The sequence below is a fragment of the Cololabis saira genome, chromosome 20 (genome assembly GCF_033807715.1).
Source record: "Cololabis saira isolate AMF1-May2022 chromosome 20, fColSai1.1, whole genome shotgun sequence".
NCBI classification, from domain to species: Eukaryota; Metazoa; Chordata; class Actinopteri; order Beloniformes; family Belonidae; genus Cololabis; species Cololabis saira.
In genome coordinates, this window is record NC_084606.1 from 12,834,430 (window position 1) to 12,841,725 (window position 7,296).

The window sequence follows — 7,296 nt, forward strand, 5'->3', positions numbered from 1 at the left end:
TGTTTCAAATCAATATCATAAAGCCAATTCTTGTATTCTGAAATGTATTCACGAAATTTTGACTTTTTTCTCAACATTTCGACTTTTTTATCCAAATTGTACTTCATCATTAATCTCGACATTTCGACTTTTTTCTCGAAGTGCATAATGAAATAAAAATCTTCCTCCTCTAAAATAATATTTTTATTTTTCTCCTACCTGGCCCTAATACTCTTCCATACTAGTAAGACCTTCAGGCCACCTTTGACTACATTCTTTGTAAATGTTTCTTGTGCTCATGTGCATTCATGCATGCTGTACTCACGCACTACCTGCTCACATCCAGGCCCACTACTCCACTCTAATTGTCATTATTCTCATGCCAACAGTGTTTCATCAACAGGTGGTTAGAGCAAGCGGCCCATGTACTGAGGCTACAGTCCTGCAGCGGTCGCAGGTCCGAGTCCCGGCCTGCAGCCCTTTGCTGCACGTCGTCCCCATTCTTTCTCTCTACCCCCTTCCTGTCTACACCTTGAATACAGGCCACTAGAACCACAAGATCTTTAAACAAACTGGAAATAACAGACACACAGCAAAACCTATGGTCACAGGCGCTCTTTGCACTTCCTTCCTTTGACCTATTATACACTTGTGCTCTGATGTCACACTTTCCACTCATGTTCCTTTGTGTGAACCGTTAGTGTGAAACTTTGACAACTGCTGCCAAGTTAAAATGCCCCACTGATGTGGACTTCTCTGCCAGTACTGCTAGTTCAGAACAGAGCCATTAAAACATGTCATACATGCACACTCACTGTTTCACCATAACAATGACTGCAATGATGACAAAGATGAAAAAAATATGGTTTATTTTAAAATATAAAATATATTCATACACAAAAGAATTTACACGAATCAGGTAAAGGAATACACTTGATATACAGAATGAAGAGTAGGGTATAATGATGGAGTAAATCCTTATTCACTTCTTTTAGTCTCCACTTGCTCAAAGTAGTCCAAGGAATCATACACAGGCACCTGGCACTAAAAACAAAAACAAAAGAGTTAAAGTTACAAGCATATTTTATCAGTACAACATTAGTCAACACTGGTGCATAACAGGAAATGTTTCTCATTTCACACATACTGTACTTGGTGCTCAACGGGGGGATGTCAGTGGTTTTCTGTTTTGTTTTTTTCAACTAACATCACAATGCAGGAACTAACACATAATTCAAATGGACAAAGAGTCTACTGCTAAACCAAGTGTTTTAAAATCAGCTAGTAAGGAATCACACACTCAACGACCACTTTATTAGATATACCTGGTGTGTTTAGTGTGTTTAGTAGTGTGTAGCCCGACTAATGAGCTCAGCCCCTGAGTGCGTGAAACGCCGGTGAAACTCACCCACTGAGAAGATCCTCTGGAGGAACCGGTGCTGTGTTTATCCGTCTCCGCTTGCTCAGAGTCAAAGTGTGGAACCTCGTAGATCACCCTGGCTGCATGTCCTAAATGACACGTGGAAACAGACCCACACCATGATGACACATGTCCACAAAAATGTAAAAACTGTTGTTGAAAAACAAGCAATCTTCTCACATTTGAACACCTTACTGCTGTAAGAGCATTTTCTGTTCTTATTTGTCTGTTTCACGCTGTTAGGGCCTGGAGCATCAGTTGTAGAGAGCCGTACAATTCTTGGACCTTTCACTTCTTAAACCACATGTCTGCAACCTTTATGATCAAAAGAGCCATTTTGACCCCACTTCTACAAAAAAAAATTGTCGGAGGCCGCAAAAAATAACAGAGATTTTAAAAGTTTTCATATTTTATTTATTTTAGCTGTTACAACCACTAAATATAACAACATAAATGCAGTGTGCCTTTGTAGGCATACTTTGAAATAAATTAAACTGTGAACTGTAGGCCTATTTAATTTTTTTATTTGTGTAAAAGTAAAATAAAAACTACCCCAACTTTAATATAAATAAAAATAATTAGCTGCAGCTTAGCAGCTTTAAAAAATAAATATAAAATAATGGATGTATAAAAGAATAGATGCTCTGATATATTTTTATGAACAAATCTTTCATATATTCCCCCTCCAGAAACGCCACAAAACTAGCTGTGCTAGTTGAGCTTTGGGAGGTAATACACTTCTTGAAAGATAGTTTGCTCTCTTCAGCTTTTCGTAGCTGTTCCAGATTGCTCTTTTGTTCATCTTCAGTTGGGTATTTTCCGACAAATGCAGAGTGCTTTTTTTGGAAGTGTCTTTCAACGTTACATTTTTTTGTTGTTCGATATATCTTCTCGCCACATATCAAGCACGAAGGCGAGCCAGCAACATTGGCGATGAAGGCAAATGAATATGGCTGATGAGGTTATGTGACTGACGTATATTTTCGTTGACAAATTAGAAATTAAAAATAGTTCTTTTAAAATGACATGGCATCAACTCAAACTCCAAGATAACTGCCCAACAAAATAAACTAATAATATGAATAAAAATGAATTCAGAAATATTATTTATATATGTTCTGAGCCGCAGGTCGCAGACCCCTGTCTTAAACTGTAAAACTGCTGAGACCAAACCCTTTTTGCTGAATATCCTTTATAATTCGTACATTTTAGTTCATGTTTATTTTAGATGTGCGCCACAGGGTTTAATCTACAGTCCCATACATATTGTATGACATACTCTGATAGAAGCTGACATTTTAAACCCATCTGTATGTCTTGTTTGTAGATATGAGTGATAGCAGGCCACCGTGGACATTGATAACGAGGCTTTACATTATACATTTTTATGCTCTCCGGACCGTCACATTCGTGGCCGGAGTAGCCGATCGGCAGCATTCAGGGCAGGCAGCTGCATAGTGGGGCCAGTTAAAGTTAAAACAATAGTTAAAGCACAATTATTGCTTCTTCTTTCACGTGGCTGACGCATAGATGTTTCACACTACACTTGTAGCCGTGCAGCCTGAGGATGGCAGTGGACTGAAGGAGGAGCAGCTCCCTGCTGGACAAACCAGCTCTGCTCTCAGAAAATAGTTCATTTATCACTATAATGTAGACGTAAAAATGTTTGTGAAAAGTACAAAATGGACATTATGGGCTGAAACACTTATGTAAATAAAAACAGAGGGTGTTGGATGGTGACAAGACAAATACTTTAAGGTAACAGATAAATATATAGATTTTTTTAAAGACTACCGGTAATGCAATAATACACAGAAAATAAAACAAAAAAGTTTGTATTATATATTGAAATTAAATATAGCACCAATTCAGTCTCTAAATCATTTTTGTATCATTATAAGATGTTAGATCATTTATAATTTTTTTTTTACTTCTTTTGTCTTTATTTTTCTTCTATGAAATGATTTTGTTGTAGACATATCATTATTCTTTTCATTATGGGGTTTACATAGATCTCAGAAATGTGTCAAATTTGAAAGATAACAAATTAACGAATTAAGCAAAAAAAAATAGATATAACTACTCAAGATAAAGAACGAAATAGGAAAGATGAAATGTTGATTTGTTAATCACTACAGAACACTCACAACAATCAAATAATGTTTATCAAATGTCAAATGCATTTCTCGAACTGGCGGGGGGAAACGGAGACGTACTGGTTTGCATGAACTTCCCAGTAAGAAGGTTCCCAGCTCAAAGGTTTTAAAACCTCACCTGTAAGTGTGAAAGATCACACTTGGCCTGAGGAGGTCTCGAGGGTGCACGGGTCCTGAAGATGAAACTCCGGTTTCACACGTCTCGTACTCGCCGGTATATCAATTATCAAGCATCTACCACACTGATAAATGGTAAATACCACTCATTTACATTTGGAAAGCTTGCCTAGTTTTTACTGAATAAAGCAGTTTTCCTTTGTTTTCCCAACACCAAGCTCCACACCATTAGATAGTCAAGTCTCCCTGACTATCTAAGGGTGGCACAGACACTGGACTCTTTTAAGACTGGCCTAAAAACCTTTTTATTTAGGAAGGTGGTTTTAAGTTGAGTTTTACGACTTATTATTGTTAGTTTTAACTATGTACAGGCTGAGATTTTTGAATGAAGAGTGCCTTACAAATAGAATCCATTACATTATTATTTTACAGTATTATTATTATAATTATTATTATTATTAAATATCAGCTATCTCTAAAAAGAAAAAGTTATTTCATAGAAATTCCAAAGCGGAATATATTCAATTACATTTAGCAAAAATATAATAATTAAGTACATACATACAGACATACGTAAATACATGCACACACGCATTATAATTGCATTTTTCTTTTTACCTTTGTTCCTTCGCAGAAAGAAGAAACAGATGACAGCAATGAGGAGCAGTGGAGCCACGACAACCAGAGCAATTATAGCGGGGACTGGTAGACCGCTGGAAGAACCTGGATGTCAGAAACAGATGTTGATCAAAACAATGACTGCAAATATTTAATGATGCAATGATGATAGTGATAAGTGTCTTTGCCCAAATAAAATGTGATTTGTCGAAAAACGTCAGAAAAGTTGTTCTTCACAATTGGCAAAGTGTATTTAATTAATCTTGAACAGAATACTCAGCGGTACCTTTTCCTGCTCTGCCCGACTGGCCTCCAGCAGGAGCCAGGTCCAGGTTTCTTCCCTCCTAAAGGGGAGTTTTTCCTGCTACTGTTTGACTTAAGGTTTTTCTCCCACTAGGGGAGTTTCTACCACCCACTGTTTATGTAATAATTGCTCAGGGGTCATGTTCTGGGTCTCTGGAAAGAGACAATCTATATCGTAAAAGACGCATATTAAAACTAAATAGAACTCAATTGAATAAATAGACTGCTGGCAACAGCTGGATGTCAAAAACAGATTGTGTTGTGAAAAACAATGATGTCTTTTTGCCCACGTTAAAATTTGATTTGTGGAAAGAATTGCAGAAAAGCTTTTTTTCATGATTAACTAAATTAATTTTATTCATCTTGATCAGATGAGTCATAGTGAGATGAAATCATTGCTTTCCAAACAGATCAGATGATAGTCAGTCATGTGTCGGTCCATCAATACTACACAATTAAACTATTGTTACTTTGCCACCAACCTGTTGATGTGTTGTCCCGTGAGTCCTCTCTGGCAACAACTGTGATAATCGTACCCTCTCCTTTATATGTGACTAAATCCGGTATCTCCACAGAGACAATGCAGATGTATATCCCAGAATCCCCTCTTGAGATGTTTGGAAAGGTGAAAGTTGAACAGTTGTTTGACTGCTCCTTCTCAGATTGTTTAAATCGAGCTACAATCTCGTTCCAAAGCATTGTTTGATTTTTAAACCAAGTTAATCTGGCTCTTTTAACCATTGTATTCCAGCAGCAGGTGATGTTCACCATCTCCCCCTCCATGGCAGACACTTCTGGAGTCTGAATCACAGCAAGTGATGAAACACCTGTGAAGAGATGTAGTTGTGCTGAACATGGCAAGGCATATATGTACGCAAGATAGCAGAAGTTCAACTACCCGCCAAAATACATTTATCAGGCACTTTTAAACCAATAAGAGAACATTTGCTAAACACACACTAGTTTAAATATATTCATACTTACTCCATGATGAGAAGGAACAGAGGGAGGCCAGAAGCAGACTGCTCAGTAGAAACATCTTCCTCTATTGATTCATCATTGAAGATCAGCACTCAGTTCACTCTCTAAGTCCCGCCCACCATAAGTTGGTGCAGACGCACATCCAAAATCATCTGTGAAGATTCTGTTCCTTCCTGAGTTGAACAGCTACGTCGTCTGTAGGTGAGATTCTGCGTTCTCTCAGTGGAGTATGACACCACAAGTACGACGAGGGGGTTGTTTGAGCTGCGTTCACAGCTCAACACCATGAGTGGGAGTTTTCAAACAACATGTGTTGTTGTATGTTTTGCCGCGTTACCAGTTACTATTTCAGGACAGCTAGTCCCCAAATTTGACTTAAAAGGTCTGAATGTCACTCTTCGCGTGACAGAATCGTGCTGAACATCCATAAGCTAAGCAAACTGCACTACTTCCTCAGAGAAAAAGTCTTGATCTTGATATTGATCTCGCAAGATTTTGGAAAATTCGACCTGAAAACCATCAAATATTTAAGTCATTAATATCAAAGGCTCTTTATATCAGAAATATTGGAAAGAATTTAGAAAAATATCGAATGTACGTATCCCGGTTACATGGTTTAAGTAAGGTTTAAATCTCCAAAAATGTGATTTCTACTTCTTCCACATTAAAAAAGTGTAAAAGTCCCTGTCACTTGCTCACACTGATCTCTATGTCCATCCACAAGTCCATCCAGAAGCCCCAACTGGTCCAGAACTCAGCCGCTTGTATCGTCTCCAGAGCTCCATATATCAATCATATCACTCCTGTTCTCCAACAACTCCCCTGCCTGCCTGTCAAATTTCGTATTGATCAAATCCCATCTAAAAACCCACCCGTTCAAACTGGCCTACTCACTTTAATCCCCCCTGTCTAGGCTACTGCTGATTCCTGATTTTATTGCATTTATATTGTTGTCCCTCTTTGGATCAATGTCGTGTACACTATAAAGGTGACCTTGAGTGCCCTGAAAGGTGCCATAAATAAATAAAATGTATTATTATTACTCAAGTAATCACCCTTGGCTGTCTCCTCTCAGTCGCTGTTTGCTTGAGATAAGGGAACTACTTCAAATGTTTCAGAGCTACACTAAGTAAGACATGGGTGATACCTCCATAGCATGCAGGCTTTGCCTGTGAGAGTGTGAGCCAGGTCACAACACACCAATGATGTTTGGGCCTTTTTAATCTCCCAGTTCTCTGCAACTCTTGCACAGGCTAAAATAAATGTATTCCTAACAATCCTGTCCTTTCACACCTTTGAAAATCAATTAACATGAGCAAAAGTAATCAGTAAAAAATTATTAAAGTAAGACAACTCTCACAGTAAGTTAAAACAATTTATTGTAACACATATTTGACGTTTAGGCTCCATTCAAGCAAAGTTCATCAGGCTTATACATAAATACAGGGGTGTAAGACTAATCCCCCCCTTTGAATAGAGCCTGCAGGTGGAAGACGGGGTGGAGGTGGGATTGACAGCAAGCTAGGTTGAGACATCCGAAGGCATCAAAGAATGCATACTTTTTGCTCCTTAAATAGATCAAGGAACAGATTGCGTAATTGAAACGAACCATTCAGAGGGGTGAATGAGCAGGTGGACTGCAGAGATGGCCTCCCTGAAATAACTCCCAGGGTTGTATCATTTACAAAAAGTACCTTGAATCTCCTTTATTACTCATACAAT

General features: G+C 38.2%; 1 long non-coding RNA gene across 2 annotated transcripts; it reads right to left on the reverse strand.

Annotated features, from left to right (window-relative positions):
- Positions 1-831: 831 nt before the first annotated feature.
- On the reverse strand, positions 832-4,612 carry LOC133420377 (uncharacterized). 2 transcript variants are annotated; one of them, XR_009770604.1, is made up of 4 exons: positions 4,577-4,612; positions 4,291-4,395; positions 1,388-1,488; positions 832-1,023 (listed from the first exon to the last, which is right to left on the reverse strand). It is a non-coding gene; the product is annotated as an uncharacterized LOC133420377 (long non-coding RNA). The 2 variants fall into 2 exon arrangements; XR_009770603.1 differs by lacking the exon at positions 4,577-4,612 and having other exon boundaries at positions 4,291-4,565.
- Positions 4,613-7,296: the final 2,684 nt, after the last annotated feature.